At 37.1% G+C, this 13,801-nt stretch overlaps 1 pseudogene; it reads right to left on the bottom strand.

The window, feature by feature from the left end:
- On the bottom strand, positions 11,561-13,346 carry LOC107636727 (annotated as a pseudogene).

Genomic DNA, 13,801 nt, shown 5'->3' with positions numbered 1-13,801 from the left:
CATATCATCTAGTTATTGAAAATTTTCAACGTGGTAAAAGATAGATATATTAATACTTTGTCAGTTGAGTCAGCACTAGAAATTATCCAGAGACGATTACAGTGCCTAAAACTAAATCTAAAAAATTACTATGATGAAATTAAAATTTTAAAAACCAAATTAAATAATTCGATAAATTTTAGGAACCACTATAAAAATTTACTCAACTTTTTTACACGCTGATACCATATTTATTATCTTTATCTGACCAATACATGGAATAAATTCGAATATATAAAAGATTTAATGTATTTCCCATATGCTTTTTTGATTGAGGTATTATATTGAGCGTAATTTTTCCGACTATGATATACTAAAGATTGATAGAACTAGGTTCATCGGAAAATAAATTAAATAAATAAAAGAAGGGGAGAACAAATAATCGAAGATATATATACGTTAAAGAATGGCTTCCATGTTGATATTGTTACCTAGATTATTTCTTTATCAATAATAGGTTTACCATTGTAATTATTTTTTAGTGAGAGTACATAAAAAGTACATAGTATATAAGGTGTAATAACTCAACAAATATTTTCTAAGGAGATTTTTCATTCTCTCCAACAATGAGAAGAACTTATTTCTCTCCCTCTCTTAATCCCTTCTGGTTCATCAAACCATCAACATCACAGCTTGAATAGCTTAGGGCATGAGATTTTCTTCATGGTGCGGTGAGCGTGGAGAGCAACCAAGCTGTGAATCAAATTATTAAAAAAAAAGTTGTGAATTGAGATCAATCCAATTTTGCCATTTTCTTTCTATCCCTAATTTTTCTTTCGACATTTTCTTTCCCCCATTCTTACCTCTTCCTTCAAACTCACCCAATAGAGTTTGATGAGAGGCTATTTCACAAGATTCTTTCTTGGTGAACATAGCTATTCCGATCAACGAGTTGGAAGGAAGAAGATCTGAATCCCTATTACTCTGTGATTCATTGATTTCTCAAAATGGCAAACATGGCAAACAGATCCTCCCATTGCAGAGGTCGTGGAGCTACATTGGCTTGCTCTCATTGCAACAAGCAAGGCCACACAGAAGATGTATGCTATAAGAAGCATGGGTACTACTCCCATTTCTATCAATGGTAGCAACATAACACCACCATCAATCACGTGATCACTGAGGGGCATGATGATATACTCAGTGACAAATAATTCCAACTCAATTGTCTCCAAGAGAACACTAGAATATTAAGATCTGGATTCACTCCAGAGCAAAGATTTGCCTTGTTAGAGTTGATCAAAAACAAAAGTGTGCATCAACAACCTCATAATGCAAATCAAATTTTGACTAATTCCATTCAAACTTCCACTCCAGGTAAAACCATTGCATTACATTTTAATGCGAGAATTATGAGCATTATCACTCCAAAATCTGCACTATGGGTCATTGATTCTGGTGCAACAGATCATGTGACTTTTGACTTAAAAGATTTTGCAAGTTTTCAAAATATTGATCCAATCAATGTGATATTGCCAAATGGGACCAAAACTGTTAGCACCATCATTGGCACAATCACATTCTCTAAAAATTTTTTTCTCAAAAATGTTTTATACATTCCTTCTTTTGATTTTAAACTGATATCTGTGTCAAAGTTAACCTCAAACTTACATTGTCAACTGTTAATCAATGATAAGTGTTATGAGATACAAGATAGATCCACATCAAAAATGATTGGCATTGCTGAGTGTATAGAAGGGTTATATATAATGAGTAGAGAACTAGAATTCTCTCACTTTCCCCCTCTTCCAACAAAGCAAGCTTCATTGGCGGCAACTACGACTACTACTCATCCCACCACACCTTCACACAGTGAGAACAACAACATTTGGCATCTTAGATTAGGACACATACCCATGCATAAATTGATTTTTCTGAAGAAGTATTATCCTTTTATAGATTGTATTGCTTCAAAATTTCCTTGTGATTCATGTCATTTTGCAAAACAAAAGAAATTATCTTTTAATCTTAGTACAACTAAAATAAAAGATTGTTTTGACTTAGTTCATATGGATATCCGGGGTCCTATTTCTGTCCCTTCCAATGAAGGACATAGGTATTTTTTGACTGTGGTGGATGGCAAGAGCAAATTCACTTGGATTTTTTTTTATGAAAACCAAATTTGAAGCATCACAATTGGTTATTAATTTTGTGAATTTTGTCAGAGTACAATTTGAAAAACAAGTTAAGTGTATAAGGACCGACAATGGGCCAGAGTTCACTCTAAAATCCTTTTTTGCATCAACTGGAATTTTACACCAAACTTCTTGTGTAGAAACACCAGAGCAAAACGGGATTGTAGAGAGAAAACACCAGCATATTTTAGGTGTTGCTAGAGCACTGCTATTTCAATCAGGAATTCCACATTGTTTTTGGCAATACGCAGTTGCTCACGCCATTCACCTAATTAATAGGCTGCCCAGCACTAACCTGGATAATGCTAGTCCTTATAAGCTTTTGTATGGTAACTTACCTGACCTTTCATATTTAAGAGTATTTGGTTCTCTTGCATATGCCTCCACATTAACAAATTCAAGAACAAAATTAGACCCAAGAGCCAGAAAAATAGCTTTTCTTGGTTTTCAATTATGAACAAAGGGTTTTCGACTTATTGATTTAAAATCAAAGGAAATTTTCATATCCAGAAATGTAATTTTTTATGAAACTCATTTTCCATTTTTACATTCCACTAGCACAGACATTTCTGTGGTACCCATTCGTACTCCACAATGCATTGATCTTTTTCAATATGATACACCATCCACACATCATTTGCAATCACCCACACATACCACACTCATAGATTCAAATGAACATTTCTCAAGCTCAATGCACTCACCAATTTCCTCACACACCATTGCACCTATTACCACACCACACACTAACAATGCACCTGCATCACAACACTCTGACATCACACATGACTGCATTACTAGAAAGTCTAAAAGAGTCAAGAAACCGCCTGCTTATTTGAAGGACTATCATTGTATGACAACCCACACAGCTCACTCTAGCAACGTTGCTAACTCTAACTCTTTATATCCTATCTCACAACACTTGTCATATGATAAACTAACCCCAAAATATAAGTCACTTTCTCTAGCCATCACCTCAAATCAAGAACCTAGCACTTATGAGGAAGCGGCTGTACATGAATGTTGGAGAAAGGCCATACAAGATGAATTGACAGCTCTAGATCAGAACAGAACTTGGTGTCTCACTGAACTCCCAAAAGACAAGCAGGCTGTGGGTTGCAAATGGGTTTTTCGGGTAAAATTCAATCCTGATGGCACCATAGAGAGGCACAAAGCGAGGCTAGTTGCAAATTTTTTTATGATCATTCACTCTTCATCAAGAAACAATCTGAAAGCTTCACTGCCATTCTAGTATATGTTGATGACTTGGTTTTAACCGGGAATGACATTGGTGAAATCAATTCCATCAAGCAAGATTTGGATGACAAATTCAAAATAAAGGATCTTGGTGATCTCAAATACTTCTTGGGAATGGAAGTAGCACGCTCTAACTCTGGAATTCACATTTATCAGCGAAAGTACACCATGGACCTTCTCAGAGATTTTGGTTATCTAGATTGCAAGCCTCTCTCTATTCCATTTGATTATAGTCAGAAACTCTCAAAGGAATCAGGTACCATTTTAACAGACAACACTGTTTACAGACAGCTCATCGGCCGACTCCTTTACCTCACAAACACTAGATCTGATATCTCTTATGCTGTGGGACGTTTGAGCCAATTTTTGGACTGTGCAACCACTTCTCACCTACAGGCTGCTTTTCATGTACTCCGATATTTAAAAGGCCGACCTGCAACTGGTCTCTTCTTCTCCTCTACTTCTAATCTGCATCTCACTGGATTTGCCGACACTGACTGGGCTACCTGTGCCGATACTCGTCGCTCCGTTTCCGGTTATTGCTTCATGCTTGGGAACTCGCTCATTAGCTGAAAGAGTAAGAAGCAAGCCACAGTTGCCAAGTCCTCTGCAGAATCTGAATATAGGTCTCTTGCTGTTGCCACTTGTGAAGCTAGTTGGTTATCTTTCTTAATGGATTTCATTGGCTTGCCACTTCAAAAGTCTATCACTCTATTCTGTGACAACCAGTCAGCTATTCACATTGCCAATAATCCCATCTTTCATGAAAGAACTAAACATATTGAAGTGGACTGCCACATTGTTCGTGAAAAGCATTTGTCTGGTCTCATTCATCTTATGCCAGTTCGTTCCAAGGATCAACTTGCTGATTTTCTTACCAAAGCTCTGCCACCGGGTCCTTTTCTTGCTAATGTTTCCAAGCTAGGATTGTTAGATTTACACAATTCTAGCTTGCGGGAGGGTGTTACCTAGATTATTTCTTTATCAATAATAGGTTTACCATTGTAATTATTTTTTAGTGAGAGTACATTAAAAGTACATAGTATATAAGGTTTAATAACTCAACAAATATTTTCTAAGGGGATTTTTCATTCTCTCCAATAATGAGAAAAACTTATTTCTCTCCCTCTCTTAATCCCTTCTGGTTCATCAAACCATCAACATCACAGCTTGAACAGCTTAGGGCATGAGATTTTCTTCTGATATATCATCATAATTTAATTCTCGTATGGTACTATTTTGTTGGTTTTTCCTAATACTGTCCTAAGCAGAAATATTAAAAAAAAGTTTATATATAAAAATAATGATTACTTAATAAGTCACTACTCATCATATAACTACGGGAATGGATCCTTTCTATTTTTTTAACACTTGAGAGAATAAAGTGTGATCTCTCACCTTTAATTCTATAAGTGGGACAAAAATTAAATAGGAGAAAAAGAATAATGAAAGGTGAGATCCTACACTGGATATCATCCAATTTTTTTTTCATTGGAGAGGATCCACTCCCATATGCACAAATTTATTTTGGCCAAACCACTCTATTAACTTTCACATACTCATTTAATCTTATATAACAATATATTTAATGGATTCTACTTACATAACCCAATTGTTTTTTACTATATGTTAGTATTTTATAAAAAGAGTAAAGTTTGTCTTTGTCCCAAATTTTTTTAAAAATATTCTTAATATTTAATTTAATTTAATTTTGTTTTTATAGTTTGAAATATGTTTTAATTTTATTCTTATTATTAATTTTTTGATGGTTAACCATTATCACTACAAGAAAACATCGATTTTGCTACGTTTTTACAGCGTGGCGAAAAGTTGAAAAAGCGTAGTGATAGCTTTTGGCCATGCTTTTTGAGCTATCGCCACGCTTTTGAAAGGGTCACATCAGCAAGCGTACCAGTTGTTCTATCGCCACGCTTTTAATGACCTATCACCATACTTTATTTTTTGCCACGCTTTTATAGATTGCCACGCTTAAAAGCGTGACCGTATGTGTTAGATATGGCTATGCTTTTAAAGCGTGCCAATAGCGAGAGATATGACTACAATTTTAAAGCGTGGCTATTGATAACTACTGTACAATATGACCACACTTTTAAAGCGTGGTTATAAGTTTGTTCAGTAACCTATTGTTCTTTTTTAATCTTCGTAATAAAACCTTACAAAATTCATAGATAATTTTAAAATTTAAACAATGACCAGTAATTTTAAATCAACTAATCCAACCTTTATAAACTTGTCACAAAAAAAAGTGTGTTTGATTACATGACATGCTCTAACAAAATACCAAAAATCAAAGTCATAACAACTACCCATGATTCCTATACATGAATTATAATTCCAACAACTATTACATTATCTACTTCCTTTACATACTTCATTACAAAATATGAAACTTCATGATTACTGATCATCCATTGTGAGTGAAATTATTTTCACCACTGCCTTGCATAATTTTAAATAATGTAGGAACACTTATTTTGAACAGAAAAATATTGTATTGATTATTATTACAGAGATTAACAAAAGCAATCATTAGCATATTTAATAATTACTAAAAATATTCTTCACGTCCTTCATAAAACAAATATACACTCAAGTGTCAGTTTCACAAAAAATATACTAGGCATTATGACAACATCATGACAAACGTAAAAAATTTCTCCTAAAAGAGCAATAGGAATAGAGCCATGAAATATGAAAGAAAAAACCCAAAGAAAGAGAATAATCTTACATCTGAACCCCGATGCTCCTTTGAATGAGACCCATGTGAATCACCACTGTAACACCCTAATATTCAAATCCTTATGCTCGAGTCATAAGTTAATGATATTACGGTGGTACGACTCTCAGGTGGATTTTTAATAAATAAATATAGGTAATTTCAAAAGGAGTATTAATCGAGAAGCCTGAAAAGAGTAGAAATAAAATCGCGAAGACGTATCACTCACGTTTCGACAACAAAAGATAAACCGTAAAGCCGAAAATGATATACGGACAAGGCGTAGAGGAGATTGAGAGATAGATAACAGATAGATATTTATAACATAAGTAAATAGCCACTAGTCACGACCCGCGAAGTTTAGGCCGGCTAAGGTACAGTATGAAAGTAGTTGACAACAGTATATCCTAATCTCTCCCAAAGGAAACATGAGAGCCTCTATAGGCAATTCAAAAGAGTTCAATACATAATATAATCTTTCCAAAACAAAGGTGGAGAGATTCTAAGCAAAACACCAAGTAGAGAAAATAAAGATCTTCGCCATCTCTCAGACGACCCACAACTCACTTCTGAGCACCTGGACCTGTATCTGAAAAACAAGAGATATATACAGAATGAGAACCCCGGGCCCATGGGTTCCCAGTACGGTAAAAGTGCCAAATAAATTCAATGTACTGCAATAAAAACTCACTAAGCATCCTAAACTTCTTCGCCAATTATTCATCCTAGGTTCTCGCTAATCCATGAATAGGCAACTGTCATAAGGGAGTGCTAAATTTAATTCATGTTTCACATGTTTCCCAACTCGCTGACTCTTCCACGAATCAGACTCAGAATCATAAGCAAAACTATCACCAGTTGTTCTGCCTCAGCAATTCTATATCAATACATCATACCCTCGCTTGGAGCTAGTGAAACCACATCACTGCGTCTACCCAGGGAGCTCCAATTATCTCATTCAATAATCATCATCATCATGAAATTGCATCATCAATTCATCTCCTCAAGAACAGCCCTCAACACCCACCGACACCAGCATGAGGGGCCTCTCAGTTGCACAAACACAAGCAATACAGGCAAGTAATACACAAATATGGTACAAGTAGAACAAGTAGCATATAGTCAGGTAACATGGCATATATGATGTAGAAATCCAAAACAAAGAGGCAAACCCAAACAATTCAAACATATGCAAATGATGAATGCCTGCCCTATGGCCGATGATATCATCTGTCGGTTATATAGCCAACCCGACATGTCCTGGTAGCTAACCATTGGACAGAAACACCCATCGCGGAGCAAGTAGGTTTGAGCTACAACCCCATTGCTACTACTCGCTCAACCCAGAGCCAGTGGAATAACCACTACTGCGGCTACTACCCAGGCGGGTGTTTAAAAGCTCAACCTGGAGCGAGTGGATTCACCACTACTGCCGCTACTACTCAGGCGTCACAATCTCTGACTTGGAGCAAGTGGGACGAACCACAACCCTTGCTACTACCCAGGATCTCAAAACATACATTCGTTCAGTTTAGAAACAATCATCACTATTATCAAATCTCAAACATTAACATGGAGCAAGCGGGATGAACCACCACCCTTACTACTACCTAGGTATTGCAAATACACATTTATTCAAAAGTCCATAATTAAACTCATTTATCATAAACATCCTTTCCCGTCTCATACCCGGAGCAAGTGGACAACGCCACTGCCTACTACCCGGGTCACACATCACATTTCAATATTTTTCATTATTATCCATTTAACACATTCATTCATTAATCATATATGCATTATAGTCAGCCATAAACAATAATGGCTTTGCCGTAACCCGGCAATAACTCAGCCATTCGGCTCATGGTTCAATCAAGAACCGGCCATTTATCAATAAATATAGCCCTTCGGCTCATGGCATACACGGTACTTCCACCGTCATCCTCCATATCTCATATAATCATCTTTGATCATCATTGATCATAACCTTTCCCCTTGCTTAACTCACAAGTTACCACATCCCCTAGCTCCTTTCTCATTGCTAGGCATATCATAATGATTTAATACATAAGGGGTGAGATCGGAGGCTTAGAAGTATGAGATTTGGCTTTAAAAACTCAAAAATCAACTTTGGCATGAAAACAGGGCCACGCGTACGCGCACTCCACGCGCACGCGTGGATGGCCAAAAAACTCATCGACGCGCAAGCGTCATACATGCGGACGCGCGGATTGCAAAATAGCCAAACGTCGCGCACACGTCAACCACGCATACGCGCGGATACCTTTGTGCCCCAGGCACAAAACTGGCACAACTCTCGGGAAAATGGCTGGGCATTTGGTGCAGCGCATCGACGCGCCCGCGCACACCACGCGCACGCGTGGATGGTGCTTTCTTGAAGAACGGCGCGTACGCGCCAAGTGCGCCTACGCGCGGAGGGTCGTTCTGCTAAAAATTTTCTAAGTTAAAAGCTGCAGAATTTACAGATTCAACCCCCAATCTTCCGACGGACATAACTCTCTCATTTTAAATCATTTTTCACCCGTTCTTCGAACGGCATGGACATCCCGGATCCAATTTCATTTCTAAACAAATTTGGCACAAAACAGAGATCCGTAGTCCAAGTTATGTCCCATCAAAATATGCCCAAGAACTATGTTTTCATACAAAATCACAAGGTGCCATTTTCAAAACAAGCCATTTTCAACTATTTTCAAAATCAACCAAAACATGCCAATTTCAACCCTTTTTGAAATCAATCAAAATGTACCAAAATCAACATCAAGCCATCCTCAACTCACACATTGAAACTTTACCAAAATTCCCAAAAACCACATCCAACCATTTTAACACTCCTCAATCAAATGGCTAAAGGACAAACACAATATCATGTCATACATCCTTCCTCATCCCAATTTCCAATAATACCATTTCCAATCAACCATCATTATACATAATCAATATCATACTCACTATCACGTGGTTTCATCCACAAATCAACCTCAATCATTCCTCAAGCATATATCACAACATACATATCTCTAATGCATCATCATACCATCAAGGCATCAATAATCATAATCACATATATGATCACATAATATATCTCAACCAAACCAAACATACCTCATCTACATAATTTCACCCAAAATTACCAAATTTCACACTTCAACTCCTCAAACCTTATTATTCAATAACCAACCTAATCATTCATATATTCATTATCTAAAATTCATCCAATCACTTGTGCCATCATATAATGCACATATCGACTTACCTTTCTTACCTCTTTTCGGCCTCCGACCCAAAATTCATGGCCTCCGGTCCAATATTCACAATTTAAATGCATAAACCACAAATCAATACTCATTACCCAGTGCATCAAATTCTCAATACACCAAGCATACAAGGCCACACAATTTTCAACCCAATTATTAATTCACATTACATACCAACTATGCATATTAGCACCAACCATTTACACAATTCAAACTTAATCCTAAGGGCATCTAGCCTAGGAAATCTCATCACAACACACGGTACTTAAATGAAACTTAAACCGTACCTCTTGTAGCCAAACCAATTGAGCCTCTTCTTTGGAAGTCTTCACCAACCTTAGCTCCAAGCCTCACCAAAGCTCCTCAAGCAATACCAATCTCCCAATTGTGTACCAACATCACCAAATACATTAACATAACCAATATCACATACATACATCAACCTAGGGCTCATAAAAATGACAAATCACAAGGGTTTGAGCACTTCTTACCTCATCCCATATGAAGTAGGGATAGAACTCGCTTAGAATCCATGTTGGAGTATCCCTAAACACCCAAAATCACAAGATTTCAACACTAACTACCCAAAAATGTGTAACAGTGGAGAATTTCGAAAACTGGACAGAGATGAATAGAATACCCACCACAAAACTTAGATAGAATTGTAGAGGATGAGAAGAGCGATGCGTGGCCGCAAACGGCTCGTCAATCAGAGCTCCGTAGCTCAAGTTATGGTGGTTTGAAGATCAAAGGGAGTTAGGTTTTCTCTCTTCTCTTCTCTCTTCTCAATTTCAGCGCCCCAACCCTTCTTTTTAGGGTAAAATGAGCTGAAATGCTCATAACTAATGTATATATATGTTGGGTCTTGGGCCCACTTAGGCCCGGTTCACTTATTTTTGTCCGTTGGCCCAACTTTGGGCCAAAACCTTTAAGATTAGTGCTCTAAATCGCACTTTAGATATTTCTACCTTCCCTAATTATAATTCCTCATTTCTTAATCTTATTCACTCATAATCAATTTTTTCAGCTGTAGTACCAGACAGATCTCAACTGGTACTGCCGGTCAAAATTCCACTACGCGCTTTTACGCAAAAAACTATGTTTTTCGACTCGGAAAAATTCACTGAATTCAAATATCATATTTAAATTATCAAATTCCAATTGCAAAATCTTTCAACCATATTCGCTCCTATTTAACTTATTATTTAATTAATTTTTGGTTAGATCGGGTATTACAACCACCATGATCTTCAGTCACAAAACTTTCTGCATGTACAAAGCCAGAGAACCATATGAGATAATTGTTTTTATGCATACTCATTGTTATCAGAACTAGATCGGACCAATCGATTTGACCAAAAAACCGGTGAACCGATGGTCTGGCCGGTTTGATTAGTAAATTGATCCGAACATGTAATTGAACCGGTCAACGGTGGTCAAACCCGTTGAAAACCGGCCAGTCTGCACTTCAGACCGCACTAAACCCGCGTGGGTCCACGATGCACGTGTGCACCATTGAACTATTGTAGGAGCTCCGTCCACAACAATTCCAAAAATGCAGTCAAGCAGGTTCAAACATGGGTTGGCAAGCATGCAGCTCCTCTCCCATGCCGCTGTGCCATCTTGTTTCTTAATAATATATGTGACAAAAATTAAATATATAATGAACCATTAATGAATTTTTATTTTTTTAATCCTTTTAAGCATTGATTGACATGGATATCAAACAAATAACAACACATAATATACAAACGTATTGATATATTGATATTGATAAATTAAAAAGTATTTTGTACTAGTGACTAATTTATTATCTATTTTTGCACCATAAAGATTGATATTTAATTATTATTAATATATTTTTTGGAAACATGCATTTAATTTTTTATTTTATTTTTATTTTTATAATTTTATATTTTTATTTAATTATGACCGGGTCAACCGGGTAGATCAGTGACTCATCGATTGAACCAGTAACCCACTGACCCAGTCGTATGACCGGGTCAATTACCGATTCGGTTCTGATAACTATAATACTAACAACTCATACACATTCATATTTCATCTAAGACAGCTTGAAATAATAATTTTGCATAGATTAAACATGTTGAGTTTGAAAATTCATGTAAAAGTAGAGCATTTCTTGCAGATTTCACCTTCAGAACCTGTCTGGACACCAATGTTGCTCATCTTGACCATAGAATTTCCAAAGTCAACATTAAAGGTTAATCCAAGTGAGTACCTTTGCACAAGTGCCTTTGTGCAAGGATCAGTCCATAGTGCCTGATCAGATTGCAGAATTCCCCTGCCCTTCTTCACATTATTAAAGTAAGATGTGTCAAATTTGGTTTGGCTACCATTATCTAGAGGCACTCGCTTACTAGAAGCTCCACCATTCTGAGGGCAAAGTACTTGTAATTGAAGAAGAAATGAAGGGTCAATGGTCGGGTCAGGACCATTTGTTCCGTTGAAATTGTATAGCCTTCTTCTCAAAAGCCCAAAACTTGTAGTGCTAATTGTGTGTCCACCTGTGCATTTTCACAAAATCTCATTCGTTAATTCAAGTCCCAAAATGCAATCTCTATGTCACACTCAAAGGCACAAAAGTAAGACATATACCAACAAAGGTAACAAGATCTTTTGTGTTGAGTCCTAATGCCGAAAACATATGTTTCTGCACGTCAATAGAGTCACTTGGTCCTGGCAACTTCACATCTCAGTCCAGTTGGTACTTTCCAACTAACTCCACCACTCTGCATTCTTGTAATACTTTAATAGATTAACACATGATATAATTAGAGTGCAGCTAGTTAGTTGGTTAGTTATAGTGATGATTTAGTTACTAGAACAATGGAATCACGGGCTGCAAGGGCAAGGATATCAGCACAAGATGCCACATTAGGGCAGACAGCCTCGAGCTGCGTCTTTGCATCATCAATGACCTCAAAGCTTCTTAATTCTACCAAAAGCATTCATGTGCATCAAATATGAATATAAGAACAAAACTAATTGCTATTGAGACAGATGATTCTTGTGCCATGCGTTTGCAACTTCAAACACGGCACCATTAACATAACAAAATAACATGAACTTCCAACATTAGTATGAGTTTTGAATAATATATTTTTTCCCACACATTGATCTTTCACAACTGAAAAAACCAACAAATAAATCCAAACGATAGCAAAACGAAGAGATATTTATTTAAAAAAATAATAAGCTGCTTGTGATGATTCATTGGTTGATTTCTAGTATCTCGTATTAGCTCCTTTGTCTTTACTAGTAGTTCCACCAAGCCCGCTTTCATCCTCAATGACAGTAGACTCAAACTTATCTTCATCCTCTACAGATGCTGCAATAGAAATGGTCCTTGGTTTCGGGACCTTGAATAATCCATCATTTTAAGATCCTTCACATTTTGCAATCGCAAGGGCATCTAGTCCTATTGAAATCATTCATTAATACCAAACAATTAAGATCCTTTACGTTTTGAGATCTGTGACACTAGAAATGTAAGTGGCTAAAGTTCTTCCAAATGAACAATATTTAATTTTTTTCCTTGATCAAAACTAAGATTTCACTATTGAAATTACAATTTTTCTTAATAAGAAGTTGATAAGAGTGAACTGAAAATAGATATGAGATATGTAAGCAGACATAATAGTGGTATAATAGCTAATACAAGCATTAAAGCTAAGAAATAGGGTTTACCAGCTTACAAAACCAGAATTGAAGCAATGCAGGTGGTGGCAAAGGTCTCAAAACTAGCTCGGCCCTGCACGAGGAAGGGTTTCTTTCGAGCGACGGAAGGGAGCGGCCCTGAACAACAAACCTTCTCCAATGCTCCGACGAAAGGGAGCGGCGGCAGAAGGGGTTAGGGGTTTGCAGTGGTGGAGGGAGCATCGACGGAGGGTTTGCAAGGGATAATGAGCACCGAAGGAGTCACCACCAGAGAAAGTCACCGCCGAAGGAGGGTTAGGGTTTATGGTGGGAGCAGCGATGGTGGGAGCAGCGATGGTGGGAGTGCCAGAAGAGGGAGCGCTGATGGAGGCACTGCGAGCGCCAACGATGTTCTTCGGAGTGTTAGGGTTTTGATATTTATTTTTCAATGAAGCACAAAAGGGTTTAAAGAAGGAGAAAGAGTTTCAAAGCAATGTAACTCATCATATCTGAATGAAAGCTTTTTTTTTTGGGAACCTTTTGGCCACGCTATTAAAACGTCACTATAACAAAACCATGTCGCCACTCTTCAAAAGCGTGCTTGTCTCTCTCTATGGCCACACTTTTAAAGCGTCGCAAAAAAAGCGTGGCAAAATCTCTAATAGATTTCCACCCTCATAAAAGCGTGGCCATTGACC

This window comes from Arachis ipaensis, chromosome B04 (assembly GCF_000816755.2).
Source record: "Arachis ipaensis cultivar K30076 chromosome B04, Araip1.1, whole genome shotgun sequence".
NCBI classification, from domain to species: Eukaryota; Viridiplantae; Streptophyta; class Magnoliopsida; order Fabales; family Fabaceae; genus Arachis; species Arachis ipaensis.
Note: the sequence above shows the minus strand (reverse complement) of the source record. Positions and strands in the feature narration are given on the sequence as shown.